A 17,199-nucleotide genomic window follows, 5' to 3' on the forward strand; every position below is an offset into this window, starting at 1 on the left:
CGGCAGTCTCACACTCTGAGTGAAACCCCCACCCGCATGGAAAAGTTCCAGCGTTGGAATTGGCTCTCTCTCTGTCCCCATGCATGGCTTTTGCAAGGCACTGGGGCAGCCCGAGATTCCGCTTTTGGCCCACACAAAGGCCCCTGACTCTGCCCTTCTGTGGGATAACATGGGCGCGCACTGCCAAGGCACTCAGAGGAATCTCTCGCTCACTATCTGCGCGCGCAGACCAGGATATCAGGCCGACTGCCTCTAAGTGAAACTCCCACAAGCACGGAAAAGTTCCAGCATTGGAATTAGTTCTCGCTCCGTCCCCATGCACGGCTTTCCCAGGGTGCTGGGGTGGCCCAGAGATTCCGCTTTTGGCCCACACAAAGGCCTCTGACTCTGCCTCTCTGTGGGATAACACGGGCGCCCACTCCCGGGGCTTTGGAAGGAATCTCTCGCCCACTATCTGCGCGTGCTAACCAGGGGATCGGGGAAAATGGCTGCCCCACTTGTCTTTCTTTGTCTGGGTTTGGCGTGAGTGTTAGCTTGTATTGCCCGGGTTGCCACAGGAACAGTTTTTCCTCGGCTTGGATCTCCGTGCCACAGCCTGGTTCAGCCATTTGTGCTGCGGCCTGGATCTATTCACCCCCTTTGCCCGCCTCAGTTTCTATATTCTCAGTTCCCAGTGAAAGCTGCCCTGTTTAGGTTAGTGAGGAAGGCAGAGCATTTCTTACTCCCTATTTCCTTAGGGTTTGGTTATATATTTAGCCAATTTTTCATTCAACCATACCTTCGGGTGCATTGCGAAACATCTGGAGGCTCCAAGGATAGGTTTTTCTGTTTCTGGTTGAAGATCTTGTTGAGTTTTAAGAAAGAGTTATTGGTATTGTTTCCTACCCCGCCATTACTCTGACATCACATCAGACTAAGAAGTTTTTGCTCAGCAAGAGAAACTGATAACAAAATATACAGAAAGCCAACTAAATGGGAAATGATATTTTCAAACAACAGCTCAGATAAGGGCCTAATATCCAAAATATACAAAGAACTCATAAAACTCAACAACAAACAAGCAAACAATCCAATAAAAAAATGGGAAGAGGACATGAACAGACACTTTCCCCAGGAAGAAATACAAATGGCCAACAGATATATGAAAAGATGCTCATCTTCTTTAGCTATTAGAGAAATGCAAATCAAAACTGCAATGAGATACCACCTCACATCTGTTAGATTAGCTATTATTAACAAGACAGGTAATAGCAAATGATGGAGAGGCTGTGGAGAAAAAGGAACCCTCATACACTGTTGGTGGGAATGTAAAGTAGTACAACCATTATGGAAGAAAGTATGGCGGTTCCTCAAAAAACTGAAAATAGAACTACCTTATGACCCAGCAATCCCTCTACTGGGTATATACCCCCAAAACTGAGAAACATTGATACGTAAAGACACATGCAGCCCCATGTTTATTGCAGCATTGTTCACAGTGGCCAGGACATGGAAACAACCAAAAAGCTCGTCAATAGATGACTGGATAAAGAAGATGTGGCACATATACACTATGGGATACTACTCAGCCATAAGAAATGATGACATTGGATCATTTACAGCAAAATGGTGGGATCTTGATAACATGATACGAAGTGAAATAAGTAAATCAGAAAAAACCAGGAACTGCATTATTCCATACGTAGGTGGGACATAAAAGTGAAACTAAGACATTGATAAGAGTGTGGTGGTTACGGGGGGGGGGGAGTGGGGAAAGGGGAGAGGGAAAGGGGGAGGGGGAGGGGCACAAAGAAAACTAGATAGAAGGTGACAGAGGACAATCTGACTTTGGGTGATGGGTATGCAACATAACTGAACGACAAGATAACCTGGACTTGTTATCTTTGAATATATGTATCCTGATTTATTGATGTCATCTCATTAAAAAAATAAAATTATTTATAATAAAAAAAAACTTAAAACAACTGAATTGTTCAGGGTACCTAAAGAAAATAGCCCTGGCCAGGTAGCTCATTTGGTTAGAATGTCATCCTGATAGGCCAAGGTTGTGTGTTCAATCCCCAGTCAGGGCATATATCCAGGGAATGCATAAATAAGTAGAACAACAAATCAATGTTTCTATCTTCCTCTCTCATTCTCTCTTCCTTCTTATCTCTCTCTCTCTAAAAATTAATCAATAATTTAAAAAATATTTAAGAAAATTAAAACAGGCTCCATATATTATAATTTGTTTAGTCAATTCTTTAATTAGCTAATCATTATTTATTTCTGGCTATTTTTCGGGTTTTGGCCTGAAAGCATTCTTGTATATATATTTTGTCACATTTATTTGATAATAACCTTATAATAATTGTCTTAAAATGCAATCGCTGGGTAAGAGATTGTAAAAGCTTCAAGTTTTTTTATATATATTGTTAAGTTACCTTCAAAAAGATAATTATATTCCTACAAAACGTATATAAAACTGGTTATTTCCTTAATATTGTCCCCAACACTAAGTATTATATTAAAATTTTTTAAATTGTCTAATCTGAAAAAAAAAAACTACAATGAGATACCACCTCATACCTGTTAGACTAGCTATTATCAACAAGACAGGTAAAAACACATGTTAGGAAGGCTGTGGAGAAAAAGGAACCCTCATTCACTGTTGGTAGGAATGTAAAGTAGTACAACCACTATGGAAGAAAGTATGGTGTTTCCTCAAAATGTTAAAAATAGAACTACCATATGACCCATCAAATCTCTCTACTGGGAATATACCCCCATTACTCAAAAACACTGGTATGTAAAGACACAGGCAGTCCCATGTTCATTGCAGCATTTTTCACAGTGGCCAAGACACGGAAACAGCCAAAAAGTCCTGCAATTGATGACTGGATAAAGATGATGTGGTACATATATACTATGGAATACTACTCAGCCATAAGAAATGATGACATAGGATCATTTACAACAAAATGGATCGACCTTCGTAACATTATACTGAGTGAAATAAGTAAATCAGAAGAAACTAAGAACTATATAATTCCATACATAGGTGGCACATAAAAATGAGACTTAGGGACATGGACAAGAGTGTGGTGGTTACTGGGGGTGGGGAAAGGAAGGAAGGGTGTGGGGGGAGAGGAGGGGCACAAAGAAAACCAGATCGAAGGTGACGGAAGACTATATGACTTTGTGTGATGGGTATGCAACATAATCAAATGTCCAAATAACCTGGAGATGTTTTCTCTGAACCTATGTATCCTGATGGATTAATGTCATTCTATTAAAATTAATTTATTTTAAAAAAGTAAAAAGTTTCCCTCTAATACTAAAATTATTCATACACAATACTGTTTAACTGATTCAGAAAGCTGTTACCAGACTTTATTATTTTGCCTAGACCTTATAGTTTGCATGTATATTTTCACAAGTAATAAAAAATGTCTTTTAAAAGCCTCTGGCAATTATATTGATTTGCCTTTTTCAAGAAGACAGGGCAAGTCCCCATAATGCTTACAAAGAATTTTTAAGACTGTCACTTTTTTTTATTAAGTTTTATTGATATAGAATTAATTCATATACTATATGTCACCCATTTAAAATGTTAGTTCATACCTTATGACCCAGCAATCCCTTTACTGGGTATATACCCCCAAAACTCAGAAACATTGATACATAAAGACACATGCAGCCCCATGTTCATTGCAGCATTGTTCACAGTGGCCAGGACATGGAAACAACCAAAAAGCCTGTCAACAGATGACTGGATAAAGAAGATGTGGCACATATACACTATGGAATACTACTCAGCCATAAGAAATGATGACATTGGATCATTTACAGCAAAATGGTGGGATCTTGATAATATGATACGAAGCGAAATAAGTAAATCAGAAAAAACCAGGAACTGCATTATTCCATACGTAGGTGGGACATAAAAGTGAAACTAAGAGACATTGATAAGAGTGTGGTGGTTACGGGGGGGAGGGGGGAAAGGGAGAGGGGAAGGGGGAGGGGGAGGGGGAGGGGCACAAAGAAAACTAGATAGAAGGTGACAGAGGACAATCTGACTTTGGGTGGTGGGTATGCAACATAATTGAACGACAAGATAACCTGGACTTGTTATCTTTGAATATATGTATCCTGATTTATTGATGTCACCCCATTAAAAAATAAAATTATTAAAAAAATAAATAAATAAAAAATAAAAAAAATGTTAGTTCAATGGTTTTATTATATTAACAGAATTGTGCAAACATCACCATCTAATTTTCAAACATTTTCTTCACTTTCAAAAAGCAGCCCTATATTCAGTAGCAACCAAGAGTGACGGACTTCTGGAGTTTGCTCCTCCCTTAAAAAAATAAGGTTAAATATTGTTCCTTCTTTTAGACAAAGCAGCTTAATGAAGTTTTGGGTGTCGCCTGGGATAGAAAGAATATGGTGGAATATAGTGCTAATGGATTTCACTCCCTCCAGAATTCAAACATCATACTGACATGTGTATATAAAATCTAAAAAAAATGGACATACATTTGAAAACTCCCAGGATTTGATAACTCCTAGGATTATTCTCATAGCCCTGCTTTTAAGCCTAAGAAAGGTCAGTAGCCATATCATTGGGAAACATGTCTCATTTCTTTTCTGCTTATTATTTTTTCTCATTAGTGCTTTAAATTTTTTTGTAGTCAAAACTTTTCCCATATCAAAATTCTTGTTTGGAGGAAAGAAATGTCATTTCTATTAAAATTGCCTCCAAGACTGACCAGGCGGTGGCGGAGTGGATAGAGCGTCGGACTGGGATGCAGAGGACCCAAGTTTGAGACCCAGAGGTCGCCAGCTTCATCATGGGCTCATCTCAAACTGTTTGAGCAAAGCTCACCAGTTTGGAACCAAGGTTGGTGGCTCGAGAAAGGGGTTACTTGGTCTGCTGTGGCCCCCCAGTCAAAGCACATATGAGAAAGCAATCAGTGAACAACTAAGGTGTCGCAATGAAAAGCTGATGATTGATGCTTCTCATCTCTCTTCGTTCCTGTCTGTCTGAAACTATCTGTCCCTCTCTCTGACTCTCTCTCTGTCTTTGTAAATAAATAAATAAATAAATAAATAAGTAAAATTGCCTCCAAGATATAATAATTTGAAGAGATTATAGAGTTTGAACTTAATAGACACAAATACATACATTTTTCTCTATTCCTTTTGAGTGAGAGAAATATATGAAAATGTTTGATGTTAGATATTCCTGATAACAATTTTAAACCTCTAAATTTTATAAAACACATTGTTTTAGAGAATTAAAATTCTGTATGAAGTTAATCAGTCTTACTTTGTAATTTTATATCTTTTCCAAACATTATGATAAGAAACTTAAACTTCCTGTCTTAAGTCATCATAGTCAAACTCACATTTCAGGAAATTAGTCTATTATCGGCCTTTCCTGATGTTTCTTCAACTTGTCTGAGGCTGCTGAAACTAATTTGCTTCCTTTGAAGACACAGGGCCCTTTCCGTTCCCTTTATGACCATTCTCAAGTCAAGAATGCAGCATTTGCCCCAGCATTTAATTCATTTTTCTAAAGTTATTAGTGAACATGTGTGTGTGTGTGCTATTCTCTCATCTCCGGAAACGTGTGTCAGTGCAGCTTCCTTGATCAGAAATATCCTTTTAACAAAAAGGAAATGTATTGTTCTTTTTAAAATACTACTAATTCTGAAAATCCCCACCCCAACCTGGAAGTTTTTGCAGAAACCTTTAGAACAATGTCAGCATGTAAGAAAAGTAATTAAGGGTTTTTATGACCTCTCATTCAAGATCCCACCTGATTTTTCTTGCACTTCCTATTGCCTAATAAGAGTGCTACAGATGTTTAGGGGGAAATGTAGTCATTCAGCATGTGATTTGTTTGTTAAATTTGCCCAATATTGCATCATTTAGAGGTTGTTGAGTATAAATAAAACCATAGGCAATAGGTCAGACCTGGGAAGTCAGCCTCCTCTGCCACCCTCATAACTGGGATCAGGACTCTGAAGGGTTACCTGTCAAAGCATTTGTATACACTACTTTACATCTTTGTCAAATGCAATATTTTTCAGTTTCAACCAATGCAGCTTATTCAGGTAAGTTTTCACTTAGGTGATAGAAAGCTATCTCAATAAGTCATGAACTTAATTTACTTCCTTTCATAGAGCTCTGTTGACATATCCTAGGTAGTCTCTGTCCATAATCTCATTCCCCCCAGCCCCAAACTGCTTTTCTCCAATCGCCTATTGCTGGCTTTCATGCTCAATCACTTCACGCATTAACTTCCCACACACCTTTAACAGCTTTCACAAGACTCAAGGTAGGGAATATTTTCTGCATTTAAAAGGGGAGATAGTATTTCATATCTGACCAATTTATATAAGGAAATGGTTTATCTATTGGGGAAAAAATATAGTTTAGAAGTTAGACATACATCTATTCTAAAGCTATCCCTGTGAAAAAAATTTCTTTAAACTTTGGTTTTCTTATCTGCAAAATGGCAACATCATGGCCACGCCACCTCCAGAGGACTGGAGTATTAATGAGAAAGTAAATGTAAAGTGCCTAGAAGAATGCCAGGAGTCCAACAAACATGAATGATATACATTCCAGGTGTTATAGTACGTCCTAATGTCACAAAGAGGAATAAGGTAATGTCCCTGCTCTCTATGAGACCTCTGTCCATTAAGTAAAAATGTTGAATGGAACGAGGCATTATCATGACTTTAACTATTCTATTTTGTTGGCAAACCATGTTGTCACAATATTAAAAACAGAAAGTGTCATAACTTTAGCCCTAATAGATGTCTAAGCAAATTGCTATGGAAATAAGGCTGAAATAAAAACATCTTCAGAAAAAGGGATCATAAAGGAGAGTCCAGAAGAGCTTCAAACGGGAAGTTATTTTATTTTTCTTTTTGTATTTTTCTGAAGTGAGAATCAGGGAGTCAGAGTCAGAGAGACTTCCACATGCACCTGACTGGAATCCACCTGGCATGCCCATCAGGGGGCAATGCTCTGCCCATCTGGGCTGTCTCTCTGTTGCAACTGGAGCCATCCTCAGTGCCTAGGCCAACTTTGCTCCAATGGAGCCTTGGCTAAAGGAGGGGAAGTGAGAGATAGAAAGGAGAGGAAGAAGGGTAGAGAAGCAGATGGGCACTTCTCCTGTGTGCCCTGGCTGGGAATCGAACCTGGGACTTCCATACACCAGACTGATATGCTACTGCTGAGCCAACTGGCCAGGGCCAAACAGGAAGTTATTTTTGAATTGAGCTTTTACAGAGAAGTGGGGAGCAGGCATTAGTAAGCACAAACACCACAGAAAGAGGGGTAAGAGGCTACATAGCCCATGCAGACCATGACAGTACAGCACACGGCAAGAGAGGTGTTGGAACAGCAAAGCACTCAACTGCCAAGGGCTTTAGATGATATATTGAAGAGTCTGGACTTAGGTTATTATCCTTGGGAACCACTGATTTTATATCTGCAGTGTAGAGAACAGAATGGGTGGTTAGGCTGAAGGAAAGGAGACAAGTCAAAAGATTACTGGAGAACAATAGAGAGAGATTAAGATGACTGAAATAGAGCAAGGCTAGTGGGAATGAAGAGGGGAACTATTTGAGAAGCATTCTGGGACATGCTTCATTAGTATGGCTCATCAAATGATCACAGAAAAAATATTTACCTTTTCACTATCACCCATTCAAATATTTTTGAACAATATTCTGAAGGGCTCTGTGGTAACATTCTCCTTCTGCTTTTCTTGCCTGGATCAGAAGGACATTGGGGAAGAATCAGAAAAAGGCAGAGAAATCTGTCTGTTCCTCTGTTTTCCCCATCAAGAACTCCTTAATCCTCACCTCTGTTTAGGTATAAAATAAAGCTCTTAGTAAATCACAGTGCTCAGTGCCAGGAAATTCTCTGAGAAGAGAAGAATGCTTGAGGTGAGAAGGATAAGAGATTTCAGAGCTTTGGGGACAACCAAATTGTGCTCTGGGGATAGAAAATAGAGGCCAAGAGGCCTCTCCACCACCAGCAGCTGTGTGACCTTGGCCAAGCTGCTCAATATCACATAACTCCGGCAGCAACATCTGTGGCAGGAAGATAATGAAAAACTCCACCTGCCCTGCTTGCCTACCAGAGACACAAAAGGACATATAAAGAGCTGACATGTCAGAAAATTCTTTGCTAGAGAGCTGTGTGAACATAAAGGATTATAATGAAAGACTCACACATATTTAAATAATGGGCATTTCACTTTAATGGGGACTAGAGAGACAGTGCCTGCACTCCAATAGATGTTTATTTCATAAAGATATATTCATACTCACAAATACATGCATAATTCACTGAAGGCATGAAGAGGAGGGCTAAATCCAACCACTTAATTTAAAATGCTATATGAGATTTCAACATGTCATAGTGGAAGAAAACAAGATCTCGATCCATTATATATATAATGAGCTCATTTCATAGAGTTAGACTGGCCATTCATTAAGGACTTGTGAAGGATTATAAAACTATGTTCCCATTTTTTCATCAGTGAACTGGAGAAAATAATACTTATCTCACAATAACAATGGAACTAATATAATAATACTCAGCACAATGCTTGGCATAAAAGTATGGGTCTGTAAACATCACTTTCCATTCCCCACATTTATTCATTCATTTAGCAAATTAGCAGTATAGGTCTAGTGTGCCAGCCATCATTTTAGGACTTAATACAAAAGAAATTAAGAATGACAGGGTCTCTGCCCTCCTGGGATCTAGAGTATATGAGAGAAGCAAAAACAATCAAGTAAACAAGAAAAAATGACTGTGAGGGGTTCTATGAAGGAAATAAAAGGATGCCATTGCAGAATCATCAATGGGGGCACAGTGGGGTGGGGGATGGGAAGGCTGTTTCAAAAAGAATTAGGGAAGGAATATCACATTAAACTAAGACTTGAGGAGGGTGAGAAAGACAGCTATAAAAAAATAAGTCAACAGACAAGAAATGCATATTCCAGGCAAAAGTAGCAGCAAGCAGAAGGGACTTAAAGTAGCAAAGGGCTTGGAGACAATAGAAGGCCTACAGCTGGTGAGCAGGAGTGAGGGTTCCACAGATGAAGCTGGGGAGACACGAATGCCAGGTCACACAGGGCCACTGGCATCACTGTCAGTGTTTAGACTTAATTTCAAGTCCAATGGGAAGACACTGACAGATTTTAAATAACTGGCCTCACCTGAGTTACACCATCTAACACTGTCTCATGTATAATTAAGTGTTGACGAAAGGAGTATCATATTTGAGTTTTCTACATTTTACATTCAGGTGTCTTTTATCTTTAAAGATGTGGCACAAAGTATTATGTCCCATATTGAAATCATTTACAATTTTGTTGAAAGTTCTTTATTACAAGATGCACTTACGGACCACTGAATCCTGGGTCTGACACATTGAACTTATTTTCATCAAGTATAAAAGTCTTCTATACTGGTATAAGTCTTCTAATTTCTTTTTTTTCTTTTCTTTTTTTTTATAGAGACAGAGAAAGAATCAGAGAGAGGGATAGATAGAGACAGACAGACAGGTACGGAGAGAGATGAGAAGCATCAATCATCAGTTTTTTGTTGCGACACCTTAGTTGTTCATTTATTGCTTTCTCATATGTGCCTTGACCGCGGGCCTTCAGCAGACCGAGTAACCCCTTGCTCAAGCCAGTGACCTTAGGTCCAACCTGGTGAGCTTAGCTCAAACCAGATGAGCCCACGCTCAAGATGGTGACCTCGGGATCTCAAACCTGGGTTCTCCACATCCCAGTCCGACGCTCTATCCACTGCACCACCACCTGGTCAGGCAAGTCTTCTAATTTCTAAACTACATATTTCATTTTACTCTAAAAATCTGGCTCAAAATAAAGAGCTCTTTTTGCAGCTGTTTTTTCTCCATTTTCCTGGTATCTGTTTTCCTTTCTCAAACATGAGAAAGAAGATGAAAAATGGGGTTATTTTTCTCATAAGCTGTCATCATTATTTTTACCAATACTAAGAAGCAATTTTCTTTGCCAGCCCAATGTAGTTATCAAGTCTTTTAACAAAGGAAAAGAATATATGTCCTACTTTTCTCCCTCTCACATTGAATCACATTTTTGTATACTGCGTGGTACTTGTCTTCAGGCTCAGCTCCTCCAATTCCTGTCCTAAGCTGGCTTTTGTTTGACTCGTAGAAATCATTCTCTGTGTTTCTATATGGCAATGTGCTATTTGACTGGATTCCTGCTCATATTCATTCCTATTCTCTTGTTTATTTCTATTTCTTTTCTTTTTCTCCCCTAGAGAGTAGAGTCAAAGAATATAAAATTTCAGATGCAACTGTGTTAGATCAAAGTTTCCACATTCTGCAATAGTTCTTCCTGTGATTTTAACTAACAGTGTTTCTGGATATATGCTCAGCAGTGGTCCATGATTTTTTTTAAAAGCCCATAGGGAAAAAATGTTCACTATTTAGAAGAAAAGTTCTCCAGCATTGGGATCATAGAAACAGTGGTAAAATAACCATTCTATGAACAGGAGCCTCAGGTGGGTTGGGTCTCTTCTCATCTTCATCCCCAACTGGTCCCAGAGGAAGACCATATAATTAGGGTAGAGTTGGCACATAAAGATGTAAACTGTACAAGAACAAAAGTGATAGGGTAAGGGATCATTCATTTTGGATAAAAGATGTAAGAAGCAATTAACAGAATTTCCTCTGAGAAACAGAATAGTTACTGCCATCAAAAGTGGAATCACCAAGCAATCTGCCCAAAACCTAGATGGTGCCAGGTAAGTGCCAATTAAACCAGCAACTGTAAAAGTTTATAAAATGGTTGTCACATATATCATCACATTTAACTTTTATAACAACTCACACTCAAAAAATTAGAAACTAGTCAGGGCCAAATCAGTGGAGAAAGTTTGCATAATAGAGCTTACACTCTAGAATGAGAGCAGTCTGGCTCCAGGACATGACGCTACCACTGTTTTAGTTGTGCAACCTTGAACAAGGTACTTCACCTGTCATCATGCTAATATGCTGATGTATCAAATGTGGGATAATAATACCTGCTTCAAGTCTTTGAAAATATAATCAGAAAATTAATGCAGAAAATTAACTATACTTTCTAGTTATACAGTATTGTTATTATTAAAAACCCTAAAATAAAACTAGAGTTGAAACCCTAAATCCAACTTCACATTCCATAATTTAACTCATTGGAAGTTTGGAAGATTTTGTAAATTGTTCTTCTCACATACAGTGAATATTAAATAAGTTTATTTGGCTGAATATCTTCCCTCAACTCTGGGATTAGTTGCTGCATAATACAGCTGTGGCCACCAGACTCCTTTCAGCTTTCCACTAAAAGGTTTAATCAATGTCTTTATTGTAAATCTAGACTCTTCCTCCTCATCCTCAATAAGAGCCTCAACTCTGCATTGACTGAGGAGTGGCCTCTGCTGAAGTCTTTTTATTAGAGGTGCTGGATTCAAATAGAATAAGAGGGTCTACTTCAGAAAAGAGGTTACATCGCCCCTCTGAGCCAACCTACTAGAGATGGGGTTTTATTCCTGTATCTGGCTATCCTTTATCCAGTACCTAAACAAGTGCTATCTTTTCCCTTCAAAGTTTCTGGCCAGCTGCTTCTGTGTAAATGAGTATGTATGTGAGTCCTACCTCCCTCTAGGGGTATGGAAAGTGATCCTCCTCCAGAGACCACAAAGCAATGGCCCACAGGGTTAATGCAGTCACAGAGCATTTTGTTTGCAAACCATGTACATTATAACACTCAGCCAATATTAAATAATCATATTTTATTAAAAGATGTTATAGCTTTTCCTGAACAATCAGAATATCTGAGAGTATGGCATGCACATCCCAACAATAAAATGAGTTATGGCTGACCCTGTGGTGGACCAAATGCTGTGCAGCTCCCCAGGCCCCAATGTCTTCTTTGTGTTATACCTTGCACACTTCACTCATTTAGATTGTCTGCTGGCACCCTCCAAGCATTTGGGTTTGCAAATCCTTGTGCTATATCCTCCAGGATTTGATAACTATGCCTTTCTGTTTGCTAATATTTCATTATGTTGTATTTTCTTTGTAAGCTTTTGAAGCTCGAGTCCTCACTAGTGAGTTCTCATGCCTGGAACATCACTGTGCTCCTCATGCAGTCACTGCTCTTCATACTGATGAAGATATCCTGTCCGTGGGAACTGCCTGGGACTCTGATCACACCACCCTTCCCACTCCTCCATCTGTTCAACCTTGGAAAAGAATAGAGTCTCACTCAGCCCGTATGTACTCCTCAGTCCATTGTCCAGTTCTAACCTCTGATCTGTACATAGAGTGTGTGTGGAGACCTAGCATTCCTTAAATTCAACAACAGTTTCTGAACCATAACCTCAGCTTCTTGTCATCTGAAGTTTAAAAAGTTACTGTGTCATCTTAACCTTGCTGTCTAACTCCCAGCCACACCACCACCACCACCAGTCACCTATTAGGTGCCATCTCAACCTAGTACTTTGTAAAATATTTGACTCTATAAAAACTTCATGTCAAATAAGTATCATCCATGGCTCTGGCTGGTTGGCTCAGTGGAAGAGCATTGGCCTGGTGTGTGGATGTCCTGGGTTTGATTCCCAGTCAGGCCACACAGGAGAAGCACCCATCTGAATCTCCACTCCCCCCTTTGCCTCTTGCTCCTCTCTCTCTCTCTCTCTCTCTCTCTCTCTCTCTCCCCCTCCTGCAGCCATAGCTTGACTGGAGTAAGTTGGCCCCAGGTGCTGAGGATGGCTCCATGGCCTCTGCCTCAGGTGCTAAAAAATAGCTCCAGTTGCAACAGAGCAAGGACCCCAGATAGGCAGAGCATCGTCCCCTAGTACGCTTGCTGGATCCCAGTCAGGGCACATGCAGGAGTCTGTCTCTGCCTCACCTAATCTCACTAAATAAAAAATAAATAAAAGAACAAAAATAAGTATCATTCACAGCAGTCTTGCCATTACTACGAATAAATTTTTTTCACTGATGCATTTTTATTACTTAAAGTCTACTTCTTAAAAGTAAGATGTGGTGGCTTATAAAAATAATTAAGTAAAATAACACCTAATAGGCAAAAGAAGTACATACAGGGGCTCCTCTGTATGTCCTGTTAGGACAGTCTTGACATATGACATTTTGAGGTTACGACACTCACTCCCATAAAAACTAAAAAATAATTGAGACTTACTTTGGCTTACCCTGTTAGCATTGTAATTACAGACTATGTGGGCAAACTAGTTTGGTTGCAAGTGGCAGAAGAATATTCAGTAACACGTTATATGAGTGAAGGATTTGGCCTCCATTTGTGTTAGGCTAGGGTATGTTTCAACTTACAGCAAAATTCAGGTTCTGTCACTGTCACAGGAACGGAACTGTGTTGTAACCCGAGGACCCCTGTATATGATCTGAAGGATGAAGATGAAAGGCAATCACATTCTAAATCTGGATAAATGATAGCTATTACAAGTCAGCACAGAATGTAACTATGAGTTTCCTAGCAGGCCAGGAAAGCAGAAACCACGCTGATCACTCCATGCCTGGATTATTCCTCCCAGCTCTAGTCCTGTATGTGCACCTGTCCATGTCTTCCTATTTTGACCACAATTATGTGGTCTTGAAGCACTTGGTTCATTTCTTCCCATGCCCATTGAGTGTGGAGAGGGAGTGTGGAGAGGGAGGACAAGGAGAGGCTGACACAGCTGTAGAACTGGAGCAAGACTGCACCTGCCCTTGCAGCACCTCAGGCCTGATGAGAACCACTGGGAGAATGGCTTAAGGGCATGGAGTGTGAACTGCACCTGGACGTGAGTGTGAACCAAAGCCTGCTAGGTCTGCACCAGCTGGCTACTGAGAAGAAGGACACCCACCTGTGCAACTTCCTGAATAGTCACTACCAGCATGAGCAGGTGACATTCATCAAAGAGTTGGGAAACCATACCACCAACATGTGCATATGGGAGGCTGAAACCAACCTTGAAGAGTAGCTCCTTGATAAGTCTCCCCTGGGCAACAGTGACAAGAACTGAGCCTAGACTGCCTTCCCCACAGCCATGGGTCACTTCCCCTGGTCACCATGCTAAGCATGCATATTGCAATATTGCCCTTGCAAACGTTCACTTAAGGTTTTCTTCTTCAAGTTTTGCCATTTCTTCCAATAAAGTCATTGGCTTCTAAGTTAAAAAAAATTATACTGCATACCTCTGTTGCATTATCATAAAATTAATATCTTAACAATTTTAATTCCTTGCTTACCTCTCATTTTTAGATGGTTCTATCCATATAAGCATATACCAGAGTAAAATAATGCCCTACAAAGGCAATAGAACTATGTCTGCAGAACACATCCAGTTCACCTCTCCCCTGTCCATCCCAACACATAATAAGTCCCCCTTATACAATCTCTGATCCTATCCCTATCTGGGTTTCACAACTCCCTCTCAGTCCAGCATCCCTTATTTAAACATGAGCGTGGTAGAGTTGTGGTCCTGGCTTAATTCCCAGCTCTGTTCCCTATGAGGAATTTAGAGATGCCTGAGACCATCTGCTCAACCCACCAGAAGTTTGCAAAGGAGGAATAATAAAGTTCCTGGATAAAGAAAGGATTAGACACAACACCCTTATTAATAGTAATACAGCCTTGGGCAGCAACCAATGTACATAGGGGGTTTGAGCCTCCTTTGGAGAGAGTGAGATGTCACACCATGAACTTGGGAAATGGTTTAAAACTTTAAACTGAGTTACTGGGTAGAAAAACCAAGCCAATATTGTCTCCCTATGAATGTAGATCAAACATTTCTGTGAAGATGGAAAATAATACCCAAATTGGAAAATTTCCTTTAAGAACAAAAGAAACCAGATACATTCTAAAATCAACACAAAATATTTGTATCAGGAGTGAAAGACTTTTGCAAAAGAAAGCAAGTGGTTCAGAAACTTCACTGCCAAAAGGTGAAAAAAACAATATGGCTTTTTTGCTCACTAAGGCTTTATGCAAGCAATATGCTGATAAAAACTGTCTTCACATCCAGAAAGAAATTTCACCCTTAACCCCTAATGTACAGAAGATTAGAAACACCATAAATACTTCAGTAGCAGCTAAATAGAAGCCTTGCAAAAAAAACACCAAAAAAACCCATCTCAGGTGAAAATATATATGAAGAGTAGTTTGGTGTGGTCTGACACAAGAACAACTACAACATACTTTGATGACTGTAAACCGAGGAAATAGATCTGTTTTCCTGACTGAGAATGGAAAGAAAGAGGAAACAAGTCAGTATAGTCTACTTTCAACCAATATTCCTAATCAACCAAAGGACAAGGTCATTATGGGACTACTACAAAATATTGAGGATGTTTCATACACCCAGGATGAAAATAAATGTGTTTTAAACAAAAATCATGTGACATCTGAGCAGAAAATGGCTATAGAGAATTTATGGAAACCAGCTGACATTTAGTATTCTGGAGAAAAGAGAATGTGATAGAAGTTTATTAGAAGAAGAAGAAAAAAGCTCAGTGGAGGCAAGAGCTTCAAGAACAGGTTGATTTAAAAAAGAAAAAGAAGCTCCTAAAAAATGGAATAATCCTTGGAACAAAATATGAAAGTGATAAAATAATATGGAAAAAACTTCAACTTCTTGACCAGTCCAAGACTTCTGCAGGTGTTTCCAGCATTCTGCCACAGTCTCCCAGGCAGGTAACTGTGGTCTGTGCTGATGTGCAATCACTATTTAGAACTAGTCAGATTTTAGAGGGTGAGGAACATGACAGATGGGCAATTCTTTTTGATTCATTAAAGAGCTCTGCTGGTTCTCAGTCTCCACTGTCCTCTCAGCTAGGACATAAACAACCAGAGTACTTGTGTCTCCCCAGATACTCAGGAGCTGGCTGAGAACCAGGTTGAACCTTCAGAAGAGGAGTATATATTGTAGCAAAGCCTGTTAGAGGTGTGGCAATGACAAACAGTCAAAAAACAAACTTTCCTGTTCCATGACTGCTCTCTTGAACCCAGCTCAGATTGAGGAACAAGACAGGCGGTGACAAAAAACATTTAGAACATCAGAAAGTCATCCCTGCTCAGGTAGAAAAGAAGCATAGGAAGAGACAGCTGCAAGAAGAACAACGAAAGAACAAGAAGAGGAACTTTACTTAGCACGGGAATGAGAAGAAATGCAGAAATAGTATAAAGAAGATATTCTTAAGCAAAAACCAAAAGAAGAAATTATAACCCTGAAGACAAGTGAACTGTTCTAGAAGGTGCAGAGTACGCAGAAGCTGGCACAGAGACTGAAACAAGAACAAAGAATTGGAGAACTGCCTCAAAAGAGACATGACGCTTCTAGGTTGATTAAAAGTTTTGGTGTTGATACAGTACAAGTGTAATTAAATGAATCTACTAACGACATTTCAAATTTTAAGACATGACTTGAATGAAGTCAGTGGTAAAATGAATACATGCATCAATTCTACAAACTCCGCTGGGAAGGATATTGGTTTGCAAACAATATCCTGAGAGAGAAAGGGGGAGAAGAAGAGAGAGACAGGATCATGGATCTATTCCTGTATGTGCCCTGACCGGGAATTGAACAGACAACCTCTGTGCTTCAGGATGATGTTCTAATCAATGAAACTATCCAGCAAGGGCTTCTTGTTTCTTGATTTTTCTTTTTCTTTTTTTTTTTCTGAAGTTGGAAACGGGGAGGCAGTCAGACAGACTCCCGCATGCGCCCAATCTGGATCCACCCAGAATGCCCACCAGGGGGAGATGTTCTGCCCATTGGGGCGTTGCTCTGCCACAATCAGAGCCACTCTAGTGCCTGAGGCAGAGGCCACAGAGCCATCCTCAGCGCCCAGGCCAACTTTGCTCCAATAGAGCCTTGGCTGTGGGAGGGGAAGAGAGAGACAGAGAGGAAAGAGAGGGGGAGGGGTGGAGAAGCAGATGGGTGCTTCTCCTGTGTGCCCTGGCCAGGAATCAAACACGGGACTCCTGCACACCAGGCCGATGCTTTACCACTGAGCCAACCTGCTAGGGCCTTGATTTTTCTTGATGTAGGCATTTATCGTGATAAACTTTCCTCTTAAAACTGCATCCCAAAAGTTTTGGTATGTTGTATTTCCATTTTAATTTGTCT

At 39.9% G+C, this 17,199-nt stretch overlaps 1 pseudogene; it reads left to right on the forward strand.

Annotated features, from left to right (window-relative positions):
* Positions 1 to 14,871: 14,871 nt before the first annotated feature.
* LOC136322412 (coiled-coil domain-containing protein 66-like) lies at positions 14,872 to 16,580 on the forward strand (annotated as a pseudogene).
* The last annotated feature ends 619 nt before the right edge of the window (positions 16,581 to 17,199 follow it).

This window comes from Saccopteryx bilineata, chromosome 2, assembly GCF_036850765.1.
Source record: "Saccopteryx bilineata isolate mSacBil1 chromosome 2, mSacBil1_pri_phased_curated, whole genome shotgun sequence".
Lineage (NCBI taxonomy): Eukaryota > Metazoa > Chordata > Mammalia > Chiroptera > Emballonuridae > Saccopteryx > Saccopteryx bilineata.